The 24,546-nt window shown below is 30.3% G+C and overlaps 2 protein-coding genes across 2 annotated transcripts in view; both read right to left on the bottom strand.

The window, feature by feature from the left end:
• LOC100166947 (cAMP-specific 3',5'-cyclic phosphodiesterase) overlaps nt 1–24,546 on the bottom strand; it is a 519,645-nt gene that overhangs the window by 286,695 nt on the left and 208,404 nt on the right. The gene's annotated exons all lie outside the window — the stretch shown is intronic.
• The window catches only part of LOC100574952 (cAMP-specific 3',5'-cyclic phosphodiesterase-like), a 128,826-nt gene that overhangs the window by 24,907 nt on the left and 79,373 nt on the right, over nt 1–24,546 (bottom strand). The gene's annotated exons all lie outside the window — the stretch shown is intronic.

Here is a 24,546-nt window from a genome sequence, read left to right as displayed (position 1 = left end):
CGACTTATGTATTTTTTAAGTTATATAATATCTCAAATACAAAATAAACTTCCGGATAAATGCACTTCAAGGAGAAAGAAAAAAAATCGAGTTATCAAGACTCAACTGTAATAATATTATCAACGAAAATCATTAATACTGTTGCAACTCTATTATAAAAATTGCACAGTCCGAATAATAATTATCGGTATTATCTCTATATACATTTGGTTTATATAGTTTTATAGCTGCTATTCAATACCTTTGTTTGGTTGAATTTTAAAACCATAAGTAGGTACTAATACTGGTACTAATACTATATTACATAGTAGTAGCTATATCTAATATGTTTATACGGTTGTGTTATTATAAAATATACATTTACGTTGGTTGAAATATAATTATATTCGTAAAATATTTAATCAGCCTAGGAAACAGAAACACACGTAGATTAGTTTTTTCCAGTAACTACACTTCATTTTAAAGATTTTATCTCAGATTTTATTTTAGATATATTTTCTTTCATAGGTAATGCATTTCGCAATCACACGATTATGAGGACGCGGCGTTAAAAATAGGCTATCAATGGTGCACAACTGTCATCGCTCTATTTTTTTCACCATCGTATATGGCAACAGGTGTGATACTTGAAGTCAGACAAATCAAAATAGATCTTCGGGACGTCATAAAACACGAAATTCGATAAATGGATCGTTCGACAATGAACGACTGTCGGCGTTTAGATAACCCACCTGCAACTATATGGACTTTCAATATTTCTAGCCGAACAGTATAATATTATTTCCATTAACCTTTACCAATAATGACGATGAACTACTAGTATCAACTGATAGTGAACTTATTATCCAACAACATGGATTAGTCCAAAAATGATTACCATAAGAAGCTCGATAACATAAATAAATCCGTCAATAAAGAAACATTTTGGAAGCCACATTCTGTGAACATTTACATTACTATAGTATTATATTGAGTTTCGTTCGATTGGGATTAAAATATACTGTAAACGAAAGTCTGTTGATTACATATAATATAATACTATTAACGTTAGGTACCTATAATAATAATTTATTTATTATCTATTCTATTTTGAATTTAAACTTCTGACTGAACTCATAACTTTAATGGCAGAACTTTCGAGTAATACGACGAATTAATTAAAAACGTTATTATCTACTATATACGAACGACACAACAATTAATTATGTTTGACTATATTATTATATGGCAATTCATCAAGCATGCTTACCTCCATTTCTGTCTTAATAACGAATTGATTCTATGTTTTTGCAATATTTTAAGTTAATATTATACTCGAGCAGCATATTTTCAAATTTGACTTAGATTTTTTTATGGCATATTATTTTAAAGAGTGTTAAATGTTAATACAAATTTATTTTTTGCAAATAAAAACTACTTTTTTACCGTAAATAGTTGTTCGTCAGATTATTTTTTTTTAATGTTGATGTACGAAAATATAAATTTAAACTATTGGTTTCAAATTTATAACAAATAAAATACTGCGGTGATAGGATAATTTAAGTCCATGATAAATTATAATAGACTCAAATATTTATGATAACCCTAAATATGACAGTCTATCTTTACTACACTTAATTATTTAGCCGATCATTTTTCTGAATATTTTGATTTACTAAAATGGCAAAATAAAAATTCGAAGGAGTTTTTTTTTTAATTCCTTATTAATATGTTTGTACTAAGGATAATAGGATAATATTATAGTAATTTATATAAATCTATCAATATTTATAAAAATGGCCCAAGTATTATTAGTACTAGATCCAATATTTCACATAATATTTTATACTTTTCTAAAACTATTTTTAAGGACTTTTATCCTTAATACAAAATATATTTTAATAATTGAAAAACTACTGGTTTTAATTTTTAATTAGGTATGTTTAAAAATACAATCCACTAGATAATTTATAGTAAAAAGGAGAGTTCTTATTGAAAAAAAAAAAGTTTACATCGCTGCGGCACACTAGTTAAGAAGTATTTACAACAAATTAAAAGAAATTGAAAGTATGGTATTTACTCTTAGTATAGCTAATTCAAAATTCAAAATATTTGAATAAATTCATGAATAACTGAAAAATAGGGGGAGGGGGAAAGGAGTATGCTCGGAGTATCACACAATAAACCTAAAACTTCAAAAATCATAATTTTAATAAATGCGTTATTTAAGAATTGAAGGGGGAAAGGCATGCTTGGAAATCATTTTGTATAATATGCTAATTTATTATAATAATATGTCATAAAACATACAATGCATATTACTTGTATGATTAGAAAGAAATCTTGGGAGAGGATAAGGATGGTCGCCTAACACTTATAATTAGGGCCCGGATTTTTATGCAAATGCATATTCTTCTACATTTAACTTATAATAATTCTGATTAAATATCTTGACGTTTCGTAATACGTAGATTAAGCTATCAAATTTTTTTTTTGCATATTTTTGCATATTTGAATGAAAATGCATATTAATTGCATATTTCTATATAATTGCATAAAAGTTGCATTTTTTAATAGTTGATGAATTTTTTTTTTTTGCAAAGCAAGGCGAGTGTGCATAAAAGTTATTTTAAGCATTGATTGGGAAATTGCCGTCGCCGATTTTTATCGACAGTCTGCGTATTTGTCTCAGATAACTTATCTACACTTTAGGTATACGCACACGGCTTATGTATTTCAATTAGTTAGTGACGGTAATTTGTTGGTGTAGTTTGTCCAGTTTTTGTGTTCGCAAATGTAATTGTGTTGCATGTGTAACGATTGGTTCTCTATCGTCAAAAAATTCTACAAAACCAATAGTTTTAACAATTGAAAACTTAGAAAAGGCTAACTTTCAAACGATTTCAAAATTGTTCAATGACTCAATGAGTTTATTATGGCCTGAAAAAGTATTACATAATAAAGTATTACTTTATGTCACAGACGCTGCACCATACATGATAAAATCTGGAAAAGCGTTAAAAGTGTTTTATCCTAAACTAACTCACATTACATGTATGGCCCATGGCCTTCATAGGGTATCAGAAGCTATAAGGGAGAAGTACCCAAAAGTTGACATGTTAATTTCTAACACAAAAAAAATATTTTTAAAAGCACCTTCTCGTGTTAATACTTTTAAAGAAATGTGCCCAAATTTAAGTTTACCACCACAGCCCGTTATTACTCGTTGGGGTACGTGGCTTAATGCAGCTTTTTACTATGGTAAGAACTTTGATAAGGTCAAAGAAGTTATCAATAAATTTAATGAAAACGATGCAATATCTATTCAAAAAGTTCAAGATTTATTTAAAGACAATTCAATAAAAAATGAACTTGCAGTAATATTAGCCAATTTTCAATGCATCACAGAAACAATCTTACAAATAGAAAAATCTGGCGCCAACCAACGAGATGGGTTGGTTAAAAATGTTGAAATTAGGTTAAGTGAAGGAGGAATAGGCATAGAATTTTCTAAACTTAAACTAATGCAAATATTATCGAAGAATCCAGGGTATTCTCAAATTATGAAAATTTGTGGAATATTAAGCGGAGAAATAAGCAATGACAATGAAGGCATTGAAGAGTTGACACCTGAAGACATTTCTTGTTTTAAGTATGCACCTATCGTGTCTTGCGACGTAGCACGAAGTTTTTCAAAATACAAATCTATGCTACGTGACAATCGTAGAAATTTCGAATTTGAAAATATAAAATTACATTTCGTAACTTCATGTTGGTACTCGTTCCAAAATTAATATTACATTTTTTATTATTATTTTATTAATTTTGCATTTATTTAGTTAAGCAATAGATATAAATGTATAGTTTGTACACATTTGTGAGCAGAATTATATTGATATTAAAATTGTATTTTTTCTCATACCTAATATATTTTGTAATTGTTTTAAGATGTTCATTTTTGTTTTTAATACACAATAAAAAAATTTTTTTGCATATTTTTTTGCATATTTTTTGCATATTTTAGAATTTTTGAGTGCATAAATATGTGCATATTTAGCAATAATTTTTGCATAAAAATCCGGGCCCTACTTATAATAATACACACTTGATAAAATTTAGAAAAATGATAAAAAGATTGTCTGTTGTTATTACAATTTCCCAGTCAACAGCAAATTTATTATAATTAATGTCTAAGGAAAATTAGTCTATGAAGGTGCAGTCTACATTGAGACCAAGCTAGGATGGTTTTTTTTCGATACAGCAATAAATTGTGCTTTAACTATAATTCATAAAAAATATAAGACATTTTCCGGTGCCAGATCGTCTTCGAAGAATTAAATCTAAGTGAATATTTAAGTGTAGAGGTATTTTTGGATTGTTTATCCGTACTCTCTGATATTACTTTAATATAATGTTTATATAATATAAGTGAGCAATTACTGTGTGAACAAGTAGGTTGTTTACTTAGTACAAAGCAAGTGTTGATTAATATAATTTTTACAAAAATATATTTTTGAATTTCAATTCATCCCTCCCCCACCCACCCGTTGGTGAGTAATTAAACACACCCCTGAATTGAATCATTGCGTAATGGACCGACCGGGCTATCATAGTAATATATTTTATACGCGATGCTGCGTTAAGATTTTAAGTAAATTCTACGTTTTCATGAATTACAATGAAGTTTTACAGGTGCAGGACCGAAGGTAAATTTTCGTTTTATTATTACTAACTTTTAGTATAAATTACATAATATCATATTATTGTAATAGGTAGTGGTAAAATAGTGTCTGTTATAATAATTAATAGGTAATATTAGGTATATATTCCGTTAAGACGATACGCAAATTGACGATACCTTTAATTGGCTGAATTTATTTTGTTCTCGACCATTTAATATTATCTCTGCGTCATAAAACCGCCTAAGTTGTCAATACTTGTATATTACAATAAAGGTGTACCTATATAATATTATACAAGCTAGATAATCATAATAAATTATTATTTATTTTTCTGATGATATAAAATATTATTTCAATCCATCACTGCGTATGAGCTGAATTCCGGTTAAGTGCATTGTGATCAGCTACCCGAGTGTGAATACTACTACACAAAATAAATAATCAATGGGGGGGGGGGGGGGCTGGAATTTCTTTTCTCGTCGTGAAGAATAAGGTGAACGTTTTTTTAATGGTTTTTTTTTCTCAGTCACCCTTAATTTTATATTCTTAGCGGAGCGATGGATGTATTGGTTTTACAATGATGTGCGTTCACTTTTTTTGTGATATCAGTGTACACGTCGTTGAATAGAAGAAAAAAAAATTGCTTCAATCTTAAGCTAAAAGACGATTCCTGACAGCAAATAGGACTTGGTTGGTACTTTAAATATTTGGGCAGTCAAATGTTAAAATAATCGCTAATACCAAAAAAAACATTATGGTAAAACGGGCTCTTTTACGAGAAACTAGTTTACAACAAAATCAATTTTGTTTTTTTGGCATATTTTAAAATTTAATATTTGTAGAGATTATTGACAGTTGTAATTTTTTCGTTTAAATGTTGACAAAATTATACTCAACATTTGATATTTAAACGAAAAAAAACATGGTTCTAGTTAATTTTATGTAGATTATTGGGAATAGAAACATTTTGTTAATACTATATCTATATTATAATTATTTACCTCCCCTATATAATTTATATATATTTTAATAGTTTCTATATTGTGTGTCAAGGGCGGGAAGTGAGCTACTTCAGTCGCGGGTGAGGACCGCATTTCGCTCAAGACTGAAATTGTTTTCCCGCGCGAGCCACACATACTATTTTTTGTCACGCCTCTGCATTCATCGATCACGGGAAAGGCAATGCAGGGATCTATGCAACAACTAGACTTTAATTATATGACAATAATATTTCATCTATTTCATGAAAGAAACGATTTGGTTTTATTTATTTTAAGCGGTTATAATAATATGGTTATGAGATGTAACCAAAAGCTTATGTTTTGTTTTTAGTGTGTGTTTGTGCAGGGTATACGCGCATGAAATGTGCGCGCAGCACTTTTGGGGATTTCCACTTTACCGCCGCTGGACGGAAAAAGGACGCTTTCCAACTCTTCAACCGCTTTCGAAAACCAAACTTTCGGTGCAGGCGTGACAAAAAAATATTTTGAATATTTTTTATATTTATTTGTACCATGAACGTCGTCACGTCGATAATAACTTAAAAGTAAACAACAACGATTGGGTTTTGGAAAAATTAGATCATATAGAAAAATTAGGTTTTTAAACATATTACATAATTTTATTTTATTTTATTTGATGATGAATTTTACATTCCTTATAATATTATTCCTTATTCCTTATTTCCTTTTATTATATAGGTACCTACCTTATATTATCCCCGGTGTAGTCGTCCGTCCGTCTTGAGGTCCATACCTATTTAGTTATTGGTGCATAGTTACGATTGTCGATTTGGTTTCGAAATAGATTGATATTAATGTCATTGAAATATACAATATTACAAAAAAAATATATCATTCAATTTATTTACGTTTTTACAAATAAGTTTAATATTATTATGTCGCGTTCCGTACGGAATACTTCGTGCACACACTCACACACACACGCGCGCGATTGCTCGCAGGTGCACCATGGTCCATGGCCATAGATGAGTCTTATAATATTATCTATGGTGCACCACTGCCGTCGGGTGCAGGTGTTGTCGTCAACTGCACAGCTGTTTGTGTCTCGACCAACCAGAGCCTTATCAGCGGCTGCGAACTTTCATCCCGTCCGCGTGTACGTTGCGTGCCTCCCGTCGCCTTTCGCGGTTTTTTCCGTTGCCGGTTCGAAAACCACCACGTCTTTCTACGTCCATGGCTTTTATAATATGAAATGTGAAACGGTTGCGAACCTGTGCGTCGTCGCCGTCAATGTCTCCGCGATTTCCCGCCGTTTACGCCCGTGTCGCCGTATCGTTTTTCGATCGCGTTCGGTCAGCGTCGACACGCCGTTCCGGTGTTTTACGGCGGAAAACGCCATAGTGTGTGCGTACGTGTTCGGTCGTTTTAGCGACATCCGACTTACAATCGGATGTGCCGGAGTCTGTCGTCCGTGTTCACAGACTTCCCGGTCGAACCGCAAGGGCCTAAGAACCGCTCGGCTGTAACGTCTTTGTAAATCGACTCGCAATTCGTCGTGTACATGAACAATGTTCAACTAATGTCAGTTCGTGGTCGTTTATTGTGCGACACGCGACACCGACAACATTTCGCGCCACTCAGCCTTAATCGACATCGTACACCGTCAACTCCCCTCGTAGGCAACATCAGCTTCACCATCGGCTTCGGACGATCATCGCGGGTTGCATCAACTATACCAGGTCGTACCAATCTCTGTTATTATTTTTGTTTATTTTTCGCTTTAGCGACATTATCAATAGGTATCGTAATCAAATATTTACCATCACAAATTATCGCCCGTTAAAACCCACAATTTAATGTATTAACTTTATTTATCTATGCGATATGATTATAATATTACGATTTACTATAGTACCATTGTGTAGATTCTCTCATCTTTTCTCATATAAACCCACAACAGTCCACTTTAAAAGTGCAGTCCACTTGCACATAATGTTAAGTAGGTTACAGTTTTTTTTTTTTTTTAAATTGTACATAATATTGTTATTTTAGTCTATTATTTAAAATACGTTTAAAAACAAAGATTCTGCACGCTCGCCAAAGTGGGCTTTTCTAAATATTTTTTTTAAAATAAACTTAAGCTTAACAAATATAATATTAAATTAATAAGAATAGTAATTACGAGTAATTATATCAAATTAATAATAATATAGTAATAATATTAATAATACAGGAAATAATTAAGTTGTGATTTAAAATTTTTTCTGCAACGTTTGTATAATATGAAATGCAATCTGGTGGTTCAATTTCAATGATGAGAACTTTTATATTAATAAATCGGGAAGTTATATTCAAAAATATTGTTTGAAATATCCCTATAATTTTATTATGCTTTCGAATGTTCTAATTATATTAACAACAAGCTTTATCGTTAATTCGAATTTGTGTTCAAAAAGTAAGAAATTCATATTATACATTCAACATAATATTATTATGTACTTAATACGTAGGTATCATGAAATTTTAATTTTTAATAAGTACTGAAATATTAGACAAAAATGTTAAATCAAACGTACGAGTATACGATGAACTTTTAAAATAATATTCCAATCGTCTATAGCGCACTGAAAATGTTCATATTTTGGAGAACAATTTATTTTTTTGGGACAGATTGTTCTCGGCTTTTTGTATACAGTCTATGTATACCTATCAACAACTTTCATGGCTTTCAGAAGCATAGAGGGCGCATCGTTCAAGTTAAGCCGTCTGATATTTCTGAGTTTATACGACGGACAATAATTTACAGTTAGTTTAAAGTCTCACCGGAAGAGTGCGTTCAAAGTATGAACTTTGCATATTATAACGTTTGTTCAAATATTTAAAATAATATGATCTTAGGTATTATGACAATAATTTGCGTAAATGATAAATAATTATAATTTAAAAAATATGGTGATTTCTTATTTTAATTATTGGTATGTGTAAAACAAAATTAAATGATGTTTATACCTGATGTGTCTTCCCGATAGGTGCAATACATGATTACTTTAACACGTTTACAGCAATAATAATTTAATTAATTTCGGTTTAAGTGAATTGTTTCTGCTACCCTCAACGTCTGTTATTTCAATATTTTTTACAAATGTATGTAAAAAATATAACTCACGGAAAAAAACACTATGCCTAGTAAACTTAAATGTAAATATAACAGTATCATCAACTATAAATTCTAATTATTTAATATGGGTCAGTTTAAACTTTATTTCGAATTATTTAGCTTAAGTAGTTAATTCTTTTGTATAGTTCTTTTAACTATATTATTGAATACTACATAATTTGACTATCATGTTTAATTTATTTTACCCAACTATAGTATTTAAGTTAAAATTTTATTATAATCAATATATTCACTATAAATGTTTTCACTATAATCAGCTGATTTTCTCTGTACACGATAGAAATATTATGTGAAAAAGGGCCTGATGTTCTACTCAGTACATTTCTAAGAAATCTTATTTAAGCATTTACGCCTACCTTGTGGACATTCTGTATGCGAATTTTTGTTTTATGGTTTTTTTTCTATTCACACCCTGTATAACGTCCAAATAAATTTGCTGATCGATGTAGTGAAAGCTATCGATTAGCATGATACACTTTATAGTTCCTTATAGTCGCTTATAATCTTATTTTTCAAAAACATTACGTGTGTTATATGTATTTTTTTTTTTAATGCGTGTTTCGAATAATATTAACGAACAATTTCAGTAGTTTGGGTAAGGCTCTGCCCCTCATTTGTCAATGGTCAAAACCATGGTACCAAGTTCATTAATCAAAAGTTGGATACAAATATTTAAAATAGTTAATCATTGTGTATTATAATTTATAAGTTACCTATTATTTTTAACGATTTGATAATGACGGGAAGGAGGGCTTGTCCATGTGGAAGTCGATCAATACTCTTAAATGACGTTGTTACAAATTTTAAGAAGTCGGTTATAACTTACAAATGGTTACGAATTAATAGGAAAATTATTGATTTAGTTTCAATTAATTTGTTTATTGACGGTGGGTTTTAGTCCCGGCTTAAGTGATGTTGACGACATTAATAACGATGAAGTTACAAATTCTAAAATGTTAGTTACAAATAGTTACAAATTAAATAAATTAGATGAAAAATATTTTTAAAATTGAGTGATCGAGTACTTCCTCCTCCGCCGTCACTGGATTAATTCACTCACATGGTTTTCGTTCATTCCGAAACGTTTTGGTTTAATTGAGTTGTCACCGAGATTGTGCTATCTAATTTGTTTCATTTAATTTATTTCAGTACTAATTAGTTTTGTTGATGTCTTATTATATGAAATTTCTGTGTATAATATATATTGTATTGTGCCATATGCTTCTTTAGATGTGCTATCTATTAATTTGTTGTCGTTTACGTCACATTTTCCTGTAACCCATACGACTTTAATTTGTTACTAATAGATAACAGATTGCTGTCTAGATTCCAAATTATATTTTTCTTTTTTTTTCGTTGTTGCATTTATTTTATTGTTATGCTGACTTTTTTGGTAGTCTGAATACGGTTATATAGTCCGATAATACATTATATTATAATATGTATTGTTTATACTATTGTGTAATAACTTAAATCACTGACCGTCACAAGGAGTATATTATTATATATTCTACAGTGTAGCTTTATTTTATTGCATGTTATACGTAGTCTACGTACCTAATACATATTATAAACTATTATCATAAACATATATTATGTATATCATATACATATTTTGTTTTAGGTTATATTAATTATTATAAAAATATAATAGAAAGTATAATAGAAAGATTTTGAGACGGTTAAAATTTTTATTTCCATTTAAGTTTGACTATTTACAGAATAAGTTTTTGTTTTCAAAATAATTGATAATATTTGAATGGCATAATTCTTTCAATTCCTAATAATTACTGATGAATGTTGAGTGATGACATTTGTAAAAAAAAATGTGAGTTTAATCAATAATTTGAAATTCTATTCAAAAATATTATAGAAAAAGCACTTAATAATATTAATACAATAAATTTAAACAATTTTTTGTTTCTTGATGCATATTTAGGTATTCGAAAAAATATTTTATAAATTATATTATTATTTTCAAAATTAAACTTCGATTTAAATAGGTATACATATACACAAAACCATTCCACCTCAGTACCTAATCCACTATAACTATTTATTAAATACTAGCTAATTATTAATAAATTATTATAAATAACAGTTAGTAGTAAACAAATTGACTAAAGTAGAATGAAATTTATAAATTATCTTATAATAACATCAAAATAACATAATCATGTAAAATATGCAATAAAATAACAATATTCGTTAAAATTTAAAAATGAAAATGTGAAATTGTTATGGTAAACTCGGAAGTTAATTTAAGTGTTGGTGCTTATTTACTAAGAAATTCACCAAGCATTATCACCCGAGTGGTGAGAAATAAATGTGGGGCATTTATACTTTATTGATGTATCCTAATTCTAATTCTGATTTTTTAAATTTTAAATTACACCAATAAATACCATAATTTCCAGAACCTACTTAAATGTATACATAATTTAAGGAGAATCTTGTTTCATTTCCATTTTTCCTGTACTCTGATGATTTTTTTTTTTAAATATTGTCGTGACTGGATTGCAATTCCAACGAGTAGTTTCTGATACATATTACAATTTAAGCACTATAAGGATAATAGTCCATAATAATGGTCTTACAATTTACATAAAACATTTACTATATATTATGTTATGTTTAGTCTAGTAGTAATCATGATTATACTCTGACAGTTTTTACAAATTATTAAATTATAATTATAATTAATTTGTATTAATGACTATAATTTAAAAATCATTATAGCCGTTATATCCGACTAAAAAGTCTAAACCTATTATTCTAAGTATAGGTACAAAGTTTAATAACTCAAAAAATACTCATTTTAATTTCAGTTTAGTCGTATCGATCTTTTTTATAAAAAATAAAAACCATAAACTTGACAAATTACAGTAAAAAAGGGTGGATCTCATTAGAGAAAAATAAATTTGTATCGCTACAGGGCATCCATGGCATATAAATTGTAACTATTTGATATATGGCCGTATACTTTTTAAGTATACCTAGTTAAAAATACTAAAACCCAGAATTTTAATACCTAAATTTGTTATAAAAGAAAAAAATGTCGGTGATCGCGTGTTTGGTGCATCATCCTCTATATATTTTATACTATTGGTCCCAAAACTCCCGTATCCGCATAAATATATCTATGGGACCGTGAAACATCATTATAATTAAACGCTGTTTTTGTCAAAAGTAATGTTTAAGGTAATTCCAATTTAATGGCTTGTATTTTCTTTTAGACTATTGTTGAAAAAAACCATATTATTTAGATAAACAGATTTTCCACAGAGATAATTCGTGTGATATGTGACTCTTGGGACAGACCGTATATATATAGGTATTAAACGATACGTTTGCCGAGTTGAGGACGTATTTACAATAATACACAAGTCCTATCTGCACACTTATGACTTATGTGAGTGTTTGTGTGTGTGTTTACTCAATGCTCGCTACAGATTCTTTATTCGGTCTTGGCTCCAGAGCTCGAAGTCTTGTCGCGAGCGTTAGCTTTTGAACGTTACTGCACACGTAAAGGTACGATAACAACCACGCGAGATCGATTCAACCGCCGCTGTCCCACGGGCTTATACGTCATAATATATAATACTATACAACACAACACGCCACTACTACATCATATATATATATATATATATATATATACCTATACAATATATCTACTTGTCCTTCTTTTGTATTTCTCGTATATATATATATATATATATATATATTTTGATATACTGCACATAGAAGAATTGGGACAAACCGCTAAAGAGATTTTCAACCCTTCACCTCTGCACCACCTGCAGCACAACACTTGGCGGTGCCGAGTATAACCTCTTCAAATTGATCGTGCGCTAAGTGCACCATTGGACGAGACTGTGTGCTGTGCATAACATATATAGGTATATATATATATCACCTTCTTGTTATTAATCCCACTACGGCCTCGAAAGATTTTTACAAACAGCCATTCCTGGCCGAGTTATATTTGATATGCTGCAAATACGAACTGAAATTCGAGTTTGCACCCCATCGTATTACAATGTCAATTTGCCATATTATTATTGATTTTACGTATATTTAGATATTTATTATCAGTTTATATTATTATAATGTAATGCACATACGTCTATCACGGACTCTCCGGAAAACTATTATCACACGGATATTATAATTGCTGATTTAATTTATGTTTCGCGATTTTTTTTTTTTTTTGTTCATGGAAACATCTGTTTAATACATGCATGCTATACGAATATTTAGGTACTTGACCTTAGGGTAAAATTGGAAAGCTAAGACGTTCATTGACCACATGAATTACGGTTATTATTTATAGGAATTGATCATAACTTCACGAACCTGACTGTGCTCTTTGGTTGCATAATATGCGATATTGTACTATTATGTTTTTACGAGACAGTTCACTACACTCCATTCATACAAGTTTAACTTGTATGACTAATATTATAAATATTAAACTATATTATACATTTTTTTATTTCAAAGTTTCAATGATTTATTTTGGTTTGAGAAGCTTATTATTTATACTCGTAAAGCAGTTTATGGTCAGATAATTGTATGAAGGCGATTGGACCGAACGCCTTATAACCATCTATCATAGGCGCAAATTGGGGGGGGGTGGAGGTGCTAAGCCACCTCCCAAACTTACCCGTAGCCCCCCTAAAACCTAGGACTCACAATTTTTATATTCTTTATTGCAATGGTCTGCTTGCCTATAATATATTCAGCCCCCCGAGTCAAAAGTTGACATTGCGCCATATATTATCTGTATTGGATAAATAAATTCAGTTATTTACAATATACCTAGTAGATTTAAGTGATGGTTATTTTAACTATGTAAGCTAATAATTGTGTGATTAGTTTATGTATATTAATATCCTGTATTTAACCATTCTTTCATTTCCTTCCTTATAACTATTTGAGGTAATCTGTTTAATTGATTGTTACGTTGATAAAATTATCGATATAAAATATGATTGAAGTTAAAAAGTCAAATGAAAAGTTAAGGACTTGTTATGGTTTTAATAATATTTAAGAAATTACATATATTTGTTTATATATTGTGTTATATACACAACTCTAAAAAATAAGCGTTACTGTGAATAATTTTTAAATTGTAAGAGGTTAAAATAGTTTTTGAGAATAAACCAAAAATAAATAATTCCTTCTTCTGACAGATTTATGTTTAGTCTGTGGTTTATGATAAAATATGAGATGCCTCACTATATTATTACCCTCGTAAAGTCGAGATACAAAAATATTTACATGTCAAAAATATGAAGGTAGAAATTTCAATATTAAGTACCACCTACTCGAAATCTATTTAGTTCGATCCGTAAATAGTATTATTGGATAATAGGATTATCACGAGGGTTATTATTATTTAAGTCTGACTTAAATATTATGATTTAGTATCACACATTTGTTATATTTTTATTTTCATTAAATTTATACTAATAAATAACGATTTAGTAATTATAGTATATTAAGTGAAAAATTATAATTCATAACTTATGATTTATTAAAATATAATGGAATAAAATTTTAAAATAATTAGGCCTACAAAATAAGTGCAACGTACACAAGAAAAACAAATTAAAAATGCAATCAAATCTGTCTATTCGTGGAAGTAAAATTATGTGCATAAAATGAAAACAGTTAACTATTTTATGTTCAGTAAATTATGTTTATTACGCACACTGTGTGCAGCTCGATTTTAAATCAAATTTATATTTATTTCTGGTAGGTACTATTTTCATTGAGTTTGAATCAATTTAAATAAAATGCACGTTGCTTAAGGTAGATGATTTTAAATAATGCGTTAAGGATGTGTGGACGAAAATAAATTCAAGAAGACCGCCACAATTTATGATCTAAATTTATATTCGTTCACGTCAACCTGGGTATACCTACTGACACTAACTAATTTTACATATAAACACCACATCTTTTAAAAATGTTTTTTTTTTTTTGTTAAGTTTGAAACTATTAAAAACCATTGCAATTCAAACAAACAAATATAACATATATGTTCATAAGACTATGGTTATATACTAAAGCGAAATAATTAATTGCGTGATGAAAATATACAAATACTATTTTGTACAGGCAATATATTATTTAAAGCGGTTGAAAACTATATTGTGTACGCTCACACGTACAATATTTTAAAAGGCGTAACATGTTGGTTTGTTACATGTTTCAACCTGTCACGTTGATTGACTTGTTAGACATTATAATATACAATTAATTTAAAATCCTCATATTTTTTATACATACATAATTTACTATACTATATTCGTCGGTGTATATTCAATTATAATTATTTAGATTAAATCAACCCGTAAACACTATATAGTAATATAATATTCGGGCGAGAAACACAACATGGTATACCTAGCCGAAGTCTGTGATAGTAATAATATAATATAAATTGTATGTAGGTACCTGATATTTATTATGTATTAAATTCAAAGTTGTTTACACTTCAATATTTTGTTGGGGCTCACTCGTTAGTATACATGTAAAACACTCAGCTTATTGATATAAATAAAATATAATCGTAAATAGTTAATATATTATAAGTTTATAAATGGTTGCCTTGTATGTGAAGAAGAGATTAATAACATTTGTTTTTGGATATTATTATTATTTAAGCATTAGTGCCTAGAACGTTTGTTTCCCTAAGAATTTTTTGAACTAGTAGAAAAATACAATATATAAGGTTGACATCTGTACAAGATGTTAAAAATATAACGAACGATGGGTTTAGTTTCGAAATAAAAAATGAATAAAATTGCTTAAAAAAATCACACCAATCAAATCATGTAAATTAATATTTTATTAATTATTATTTTTATTTATAAATAGACGTTTTTAATTTATTTAAATTGCTTAAATTATGACCTTTGATTGAAAAAAAATATTTAAATTAATTCTATTAATTTAAATAAGTACTGGAGTATAAAACAATATTTTTAAATCATGGACAGTTGTATAACTCTTGTTATAAAGTAACCTACTATTTTTGGGCGCAGATTAATTTTAAAACATTGAATGTTATTCCGAATAACCTTAAATTGTAAATACATTTAAGTTCAAAACTCAATTATTGAACTACCTACCTAATAATTAATAAGGTTTATTATTCGTGAGCCTTGCAACATTAGATACAATTAGTAGATACAGTACCTATATATGAATAGTATGGTGGATATATCCTGTGACATTATATATCACCACTTTGCTCTTCAAACACTTGAAAATATAATAAATAAAAATGTATTTTATTTTATTTTGTATTCGAGCAAACAGAAATATCGTTTGAGAAAACTATATATTGTACGTAAAAGAAATCATCGTGCATACGTAGGTATGCTGTTTAAATATCGCTTCTGGTCGGTCCGCATACACATATATAATATAATGCAATTTCTATTTCATGTATATTATTATAATACGTTATTATGTATATCATCCAGAGACGGCAGTGGCCCTTTGATCGCCGGGTCGCATGGCGAAGTTAAAGGCCCGCACGCCATGATGTCCACGTGGTCATCGTTAGGGTTGGCTCGGTATCGTCGCGAGGCCCATCGTTATGGTGGTTACCGGGATGTGGGGCAAGGGTAAGTCTTGGGAGAGAAAAAATCCCACCGGAACATCTGACGCTGTGGCGTGCGAGGAGGGTTCCCCGGACATCAACAGTCGTTCCCCGCGTGGTACGTCACACGACCCGCGTGCTCATCCATACCGCTAGCCAACGTCGTCACCATGGTAACCCGTTTTCAACCCCACCCCCATCAACACCCAAGGTTGACGAAGACTACCACCGCCCTACTGCGGTCACGGTGGCCGCGGCGTCGGGTGGTAGCGTCTACGAGGTAGCTGCGGGGCGAAGGGTACATATCGATTGGACTCGCACACCGCTTGCCCGAAGGCGGCGCCCATTTGCTCGTCTATATACATTATGTACAATATTATATACAACACATACATTTATATATGAGCGCACACAAACACGAATCTCGAAATGACCTTTACGGAGCACCGCAGTCATTAGTCTTGTTCACTTCCGTTGATAAGAGATAAAAGCGTACCCCGTGCAGTTGTTGTTGCTGCTGTTATAATGTCGTAGCGGTGCCACTGACGAGGCTGACGGTCCCCCTCCTCTCACAGAGCACCCGACCCAAAAACAATATTTGACTCCAAACGACTTTATATTATATGATATAGTTATTAAATTAATAAAACATAAATCCTTCTAAAGTTCAATAATTTACGGGCGTGATTGTGTTTGTTTTAAGTAGTCTTTAAGCATCACTATAAATGTATTTAGGAGTCAGGCAGGGTCAGAGAATAATGATACTTATATATGTGGATAATACAAGGTTACATTTTATTTCGAGTACATTTTTACCAGACATCATTTATAGGCGTAATAAATGTGTTTTCCGCTGAAAAATCATTATCACAATAATAAATCCTTTCATGGTTTTCACGATAATTCAAACTACCGTTTAACGTTAATCAGTTAAGACTGACTAACGTGGTGTGCCCGTATAGACACACACAAAAAAAAAATACCGAATATTGAAAAATATATTAATATTATAAACAGCTTGACAGACACTCGTATATATTATAGTACGAAATTTGTAAATACAAAAATGTTATAATTAAAACTATATCTTACAACTTGTACATCATCAGAATTTAAATTTTTGTATATTTAATTATACTACACCAATGCTGTTAAAAAATAGAATTTAATAAATTTTTTTTTTCCACTAACAAAAAAGTATGCAGCACGCTTAGCTAATCTAAAAACGTTGTACCACAACATAAAATCAAAGTATAAAATAATAATTCAAGTTCAATATCTCTAAATTCGTACTACCATTTGCTTATTGTGCTCTAGAGGTAGAAATTGAAAATTTAACTTGAAAAAAATATGCATAGATAAAGCAATAACTTTGCTGTTAAATTCAGTTATTTAGATCGGAAAACATATAATAAATTGTACGTGGGTGCACTTTACAGGCATTTTTATTTCGAATAGATGCACTACCGTCTAGCACACTACAATCTGCACAATGTCCCATCGATCCCGTTGTGTGAATACGAACTGAGGGAATGAAAAATAGCTTACTAGCGATATAATTCTGAGCATTCAAAATGTAGACAAAATAATACATCCTAGAAGTTTTGTCGAGTGAAATTACTAACCGTCTCAAAGCAAGTGCGCGAAATTTCAAGAAATTATTAAACTAATTCTTATGGTAATAAACTTGAATTTTTTTAAGGACCATTTAACCCAATGCACGTTATAACCACTCTTAAACGCTCGTGTTATTTTTATTTGTGCAATTAAATTAAAATAAATTTATAGACATGTATACCTAATTGTATTATTATTATTATTTTGTTCTATTAGTGTTATAGTGTTTAGAACATAAAGGTAGTAGGTATATTAATATATTATTTTCAAATGTTAAATATCTTATTTAAGCGTATAATTTATTTAATTTTTATTAAAGTATACTATTTTTGTGGTTATATAAAGTTTCGCAAAAATTATATACCTACATTTTTTTTCATAATGGTTGTGTTTCATTTGAACCTATTACCTATATGGTGTTCATAATATTAGGCTGTTTTCCTGTATAGGGGCAGGTTTGGATAGCCAATGTTTTAACTGTAAAAAATATAACCATTTATAAACAATGACATAGTAGTACATATTATTATAATATGAACCTCAATTTCAATAATTACATAGGGTGGTCGGGTCGTTTTTTTTAATCACTGGTAAAATGAAATAATGTCAAATGGGAACAACAGACGAGTTTGAAATTTGTATAATGCCAATCAGTAAAAGTTTTTTGACTGAGTAAATCCCAAACAAATCCGTTCCAAACGAATTCGTATTGCATTTGTGTACCTATACTAGCTTAGACTCGATGTATATTTTAAAAGCATTGTTTCACAGCCCTTGGGAATTTCTTATATTTTTAGAATCGAACGAAACTTTTAAAATCAACAAGAGTTCGATGGAAGTTTGAAATTTAAATTTGAATGAAATATATATTTATTTAGCAGTAAGAATGTTTGAATTTCCTTGTATTTAACATTTTGTAAGCGTTCGAGAAAATGGTATTGTTAAATATATATGTGTCGTGTGAAAAATTCAAATCAAATTTACCTTACTTGTACGGAGTATACTTGATATTCAGAAATAGTATTTTAAACTATAATATAATAATGTATTTGAATGCCGATAAGGTATGGGTTGATGAAATATTTATAAATCGATAGAATTATGTCCAACAAATAAGGAACAGACACAATCGCTTTGTGTTCTCGGTGTGAAAAGGCTTTTGAAAAATACTTATTGTTCGACGGTGATGATTGGTTTTGCTTATATTTGGACTTAACAGTGTACATTTGATAATTGTTTATGTTTTTAGTTTGGAATACGTTTTTTTTGTTGTTTTAAAACGAAGAGTTGTCGATGTTTCTTATTGGGCAGTCAACAGTATTTATTTTATAGACGGAATGAGATGCACTTATAATTATTATTTTAACTGGTGTTAACAGTTTCATGATAAAATATGTTATACATTGTTACTTTGAATGGTATGAGGAAAAATTGCTAGTTTTATATGAAAGTCGTCAAAATTATACGTCCAAAAGCGATAGTTCACTCGATTGTGGCTGTATAATAGCAGCTTTTAAAGTCACAAAGTCAAAATATAATTCTTTCTGCGTTGATGATTTGATCTTTGGCATTTGTTGCCGACTTATTGTGGTAGGTATCCTCAAGGAAGCTTATGACATAATAGAATTGCTATTTGCTATATACATTTATCATGTACGTACATAAATACGGACAAAATACCCTTCTCATTTTGCAAAGAATCAAAAAGCCTCTTCGGCGGCATTTAAGCGGATTGTTTCGGACGACGGGGATCGATTAACCGATGAGATAACGAGCTCGTTTGGCAAAATAATCCTACGAATTTCCTTTTATCCGAAATGGGTAACACAAAACACAGTGAGTGATGCCAACGCTAAAGAGTAGGTATAATATTATAATATTATAACCTGTGAGCAACATTAAAATGCTATTTGTGAAATCAGAGTTCGCTTTTTCGACGTTTATTTATTTTTGAGCTTATTTTATATCATTACTCACACGTAGGCATTGCCGTGCAGCGTACTAGTTCTATTTCCACGTAAAAACCTTATTCGTTTGTAAAACGTTTGTAGATTGTATTATAATATAGTCATGTAAAATAATAATAATACACAACACTACGACGAGATAAAACGAAAAAAATGGAAATGTTTCCAACGTGTCACCGTCGTCGCATATAAGAACAATGTTTGATCAACTAAATCATTGACATTGTTAAAAAAAAACTTGAAGTGCTTTCGTCAGGATATTCTTCAAAACAAATTCAACATGCATATAAACTAGAATAAAATGTTCAACTCGTGTAGTGTCTATATAGCATAACTTTTTTTTATCATTATTATAAATCAGTCTTAAGGTAATATTGGATATTGTGTAGTACAACTATAATTGTACACGTGTGAGACATAACTCGACCGTTATAATTTAGAACGCAATATTATATATCTCGTACTAACTATTTTAACTAAAAATACATTTATTAAATACTTACCAACTTCAAAATACTATATAATATATTTATTTGAAGGAAATTAATTATTAAAATTAACTCTTAAACTAGTTTCTTATGAAAAATAAGTTGTACTGTCTACAATTATTGTTTTACGTTTTACTTTTACAATAATTTAATAAACATTTTGAAAAGCGTGTTAAGTAAATTGGAAGAAGGTCTTTTTTTTTATCTCGCATAATAATATTTTCCCCTTTTTTACTACGTGATAAACATAATAAACAATTCGGAAACGGGTAGTACATAATAAGTATCATGACTAGGTATATTATTTTTAGACGTATTATTTAATCAATAATTCCAGTATTTTTATTTATTCGTTTTTAAAAAGGGTTTTTTTTTGTAAAATGAAAATCTCATAATCTTTAATAATTTCTAAAAAATAATTATTATTTTACCAACAACGGTTAATAAAAAGGTCATGTGAGGTATACGTTTTTGTATTATGCATAGTATAACTCATTAATCTTACATACAATTTAATCTCGGGTATTTATAAAAATATCATGTGCCTGGTTGTTCGATATGATTTATTTACATTTTAGACTGTTCCCGTACCGATATTACATTAGGTTGTAATATTAGTAATATTACTATCTGGTACAAGACGTGTACAACTGATGATACGTAAGTTATATTAGGAGTTAGGATGCTCTTCGATACGAAATAAATAAGGTATAACTTAAATGCATTCACGTATATTTAATTGAAAACTTTTACTTCCGTAAATTAAAATCTAATAAGAATAACGGCGTAAGGCTCTTCATTATATTTGTATTTAACGCCATTACAATATTAAAGAAAAATAATTATGACTAAAAGCGTGACATTCGTCAATTATTATAAATATTTAAGAATACGGTATTGGCATGGTCTACTCACTATATTAGGAATTATAATAAATTATGTCACACAACCGACTCGTGCTTTTGGAAAAATACCATTTCGATAAGATTTCGAAAACATGGACTTACCTGAAACAAAAGAAAAATCAGATAAGTATAACAGTATTGATTATAAATGATAAAAAAAAACAAAAATATATATTCCGAAAAACACATTAAACGTGTAACGGTGGTAGTTTTAATATGCAATACACGGGGTCTGGATTGATAATAAAATTTAAAAATTCCCCCAAAGCACCATCGCATAATAATAATAATATTAGAATATACTGACGGACAATTTTATGGTTTGGTGCGTTACGGTATATCCGTCCACCTATTTTTGGAATATTGTTTTCCTAATGCACTCCTATGTATATTTATTGTCGTTTGCGGGTACACTATTTTACGATCAGACTGATAATAAATTGCTGGTCCCAAAGCTATAATTATTATTAATATTATACATAATATTTTGCCTACTTCGTTTGGGTTTTTAGCATTCGAACCTAGCACTACTGAATCCCTGTTATATACGAGATACTATATTATTATAATAGTAGAATGTGTAATATAATAATAGTTATAGACGCTTTTTTAAATTCGTTCAAAAGTTATTTTGGTTTTTTTGTACTACCTTGCAGACATCGCGTGTTGTCATCATATTATTATGTCGTCGGTGATTCGTGGATTAAACGTACTCGTAAATATTTAAATAATTTAAATTTCAAACGATTGAAAATTATAACCTATAATAAAACGCAAACTCAACGATTTTAGAACACACGCAAAAGACAAAACAATTTATCGATTAGAGGATTATTATAAGTTTCTGCTGCAGCAGTAGTGATTTCGATGGATTTGCGTTAAAATAATACTACTGTCAGTCATATTTGATGGTAGAACATTATAAATTGTGTGTGGTCGTTGTTGTATACCCGACGAGGTGTTTTTTTTCATACTATACGGGGTAAGTTGCACGTATACGATATCGTTTGACAGTTGTCCCTACATGCCACGGTTGACAGATGAATATAGAGTAATATTACCTATGCTATTTAAATGTACATGTCAAAGTCGTCGGTGATTCGTGGATCAGCCGTACTCGAACAAATTATTAATTCAAATATTTAAATAATTTAAATTTTAAAAGATTGAACATTTTACCAACCACAATAAAAGGTCGATTTTAAAACACACGCACGCCGTAAAACAATTTATAGAATACAAGAAAATGATCTGCAGTAGAATAATTATTTGTAGCGATATCAATGGTTTTGCGTTAAAATAATATTGCCGACGGTCTATGTAGTTAGTGCTTTTATAGAATATTATTGTAGTCGTTGTTGTATACCCAACGACGACGTGTCATTCGTTTGTACAGACCATACTGTGTGGAGCAAATTGCACGTATACGATCGCGTTTGACAGTTGTTACCTACGTGCCATGGTTGACAGATGATTAAAGTAATATTACCCATGCTTTTTAAATGCACACGTCAAAATCGGTGATGCTCACTCGTTAAATCGTCTACAAGGGTCGACATTTTCCTAAGTGAACAACGGAATTTGTTTCTCACATCTCACTGAATCCGTCGCCGACGATTCACGTATAAAATAACATACCTATGCACAATATATTGTGTATCCGCGATACGTCGTAGCTCGTAGGTATTTTCAGGTACTTAAAAGTTTTGTCGGAAGATGCAACTATACGATAGTATCGTTCGATCGTTTCGGTTTCATGATCGAACGTGAATGTGACGTGGTAACACGCTGTGTTGTTAAACATCATTTGCAGCTGACTCTCGGCCTTTTAACCTGTACCGCTATAAACAATACACGTTCAACGTGGGCCACTTGGACAAATTTCTGGTAAAATTCTGACGAACGCCTTTGAGTATTTGAATTGTAAAAATGATTTGCGTTTTCAGCGAGATGGTGACAGATATGCTATATAAAGTGCCATCTCTATAACACAACTTGGTCACGAGCAGTTTTGAACGGCGGCGCGAGAAGTAGCTGTCGCCGAAATGGCAGCATGTTTACCTCGCACAAATAAAACACGTTTTTATCGATCTGACATTCGCTGAGTTGGTACAGTTTGATATAATATATACCCCACGCAAATATTATGCGTTTTTTAGTTCTAGTGACGACCGGAGGTTTAAAGTAAAAAAAAATATTCGGTAAGTTTTACGTGAACTCACGTAAATTTTTGTCTACAGGTATTATTGTGTTATATATTTTTTGTTTAACAAAATGTATTAAGAACTCAAACTATTTTTCGTAATTAATCGTATCTAAGTTGCGGTGAATATCATTATCGTAAAGCTATTATACAATTTATATATTTACACGCATATTATTCTATCTTGGTTTACCTTTATAACGACACTATATGTTACATATCCCACTGTAGAACTGGTGAACCAAATACTATTATAATAATATTACCGTGCACATGAAAACAATATTGAAATGAGGGAGGTTTCTTGTCAATGGTAAAAAAAAAATGTAGCTACATAGTAAAATAAATATCGGCAGCATTTACCACTTCTAATTATTACACGGGCCGCCGTCGCGATGGAACATTCTATAGCATGACTTTAATAATAATTGGTCAGTTGTAGGTGTACTCGGCAAAAACCATTAGAATGGTGTTCGAAATCGTCATGGTACAAATAAATTACCCGTTAATTATAAAACGGCTCTGCGCGGCGGAAGAGGGTTGAGCGAGATGTATTATAAAACTGTACGAGTTGTACGCTTGCGACGATACTGTGGTTTAATGAGACTAATATTCAAAAGTTTGTTCAAAGAAAATTGAGGTAGTTTTATTATATACCTACGTATTATGATGTTATTACGAATGAAACGTCTGCGTGAACGACACCGCTGCTGCAGCATTGCCCCAGCGGTGCTGTGTTTGAATATTTCAGCGAGCTTACGCATTTAGAACTTTGGAATATTACTGTTATCATCATCATCATCATTATCATTATCGTCACCACCGCCATCATCGTTATATCGTTATGATGGTAAACAATTGATTAACGAAATCATCAGACTTCCAGAAATCACTACAGTCTTTTGGAGGCTGCAATTAAACTCGTGAGTCGTATGACAAGCGAA

This window comes from Acyrthosiphon pisum, chromosome A2, assembly GCF_005508785.2.
Source record: "Acyrthosiphon pisum isolate AL4f chromosome A2, pea_aphid_22Mar2018_4r6ur, whole genome shotgun sequence".
NCBI classification, from domain to species: Eukaryota; Metazoa; Arthropoda; class Insecta; order Hemiptera; family Aphididae; genus Acyrthosiphon; species Acyrthosiphon pisum.
The sequence above is the reverse complement of the archived record's forward strand: the minus strand, read 5'-3'. Positions and strand labels throughout refer to the sequence as shown.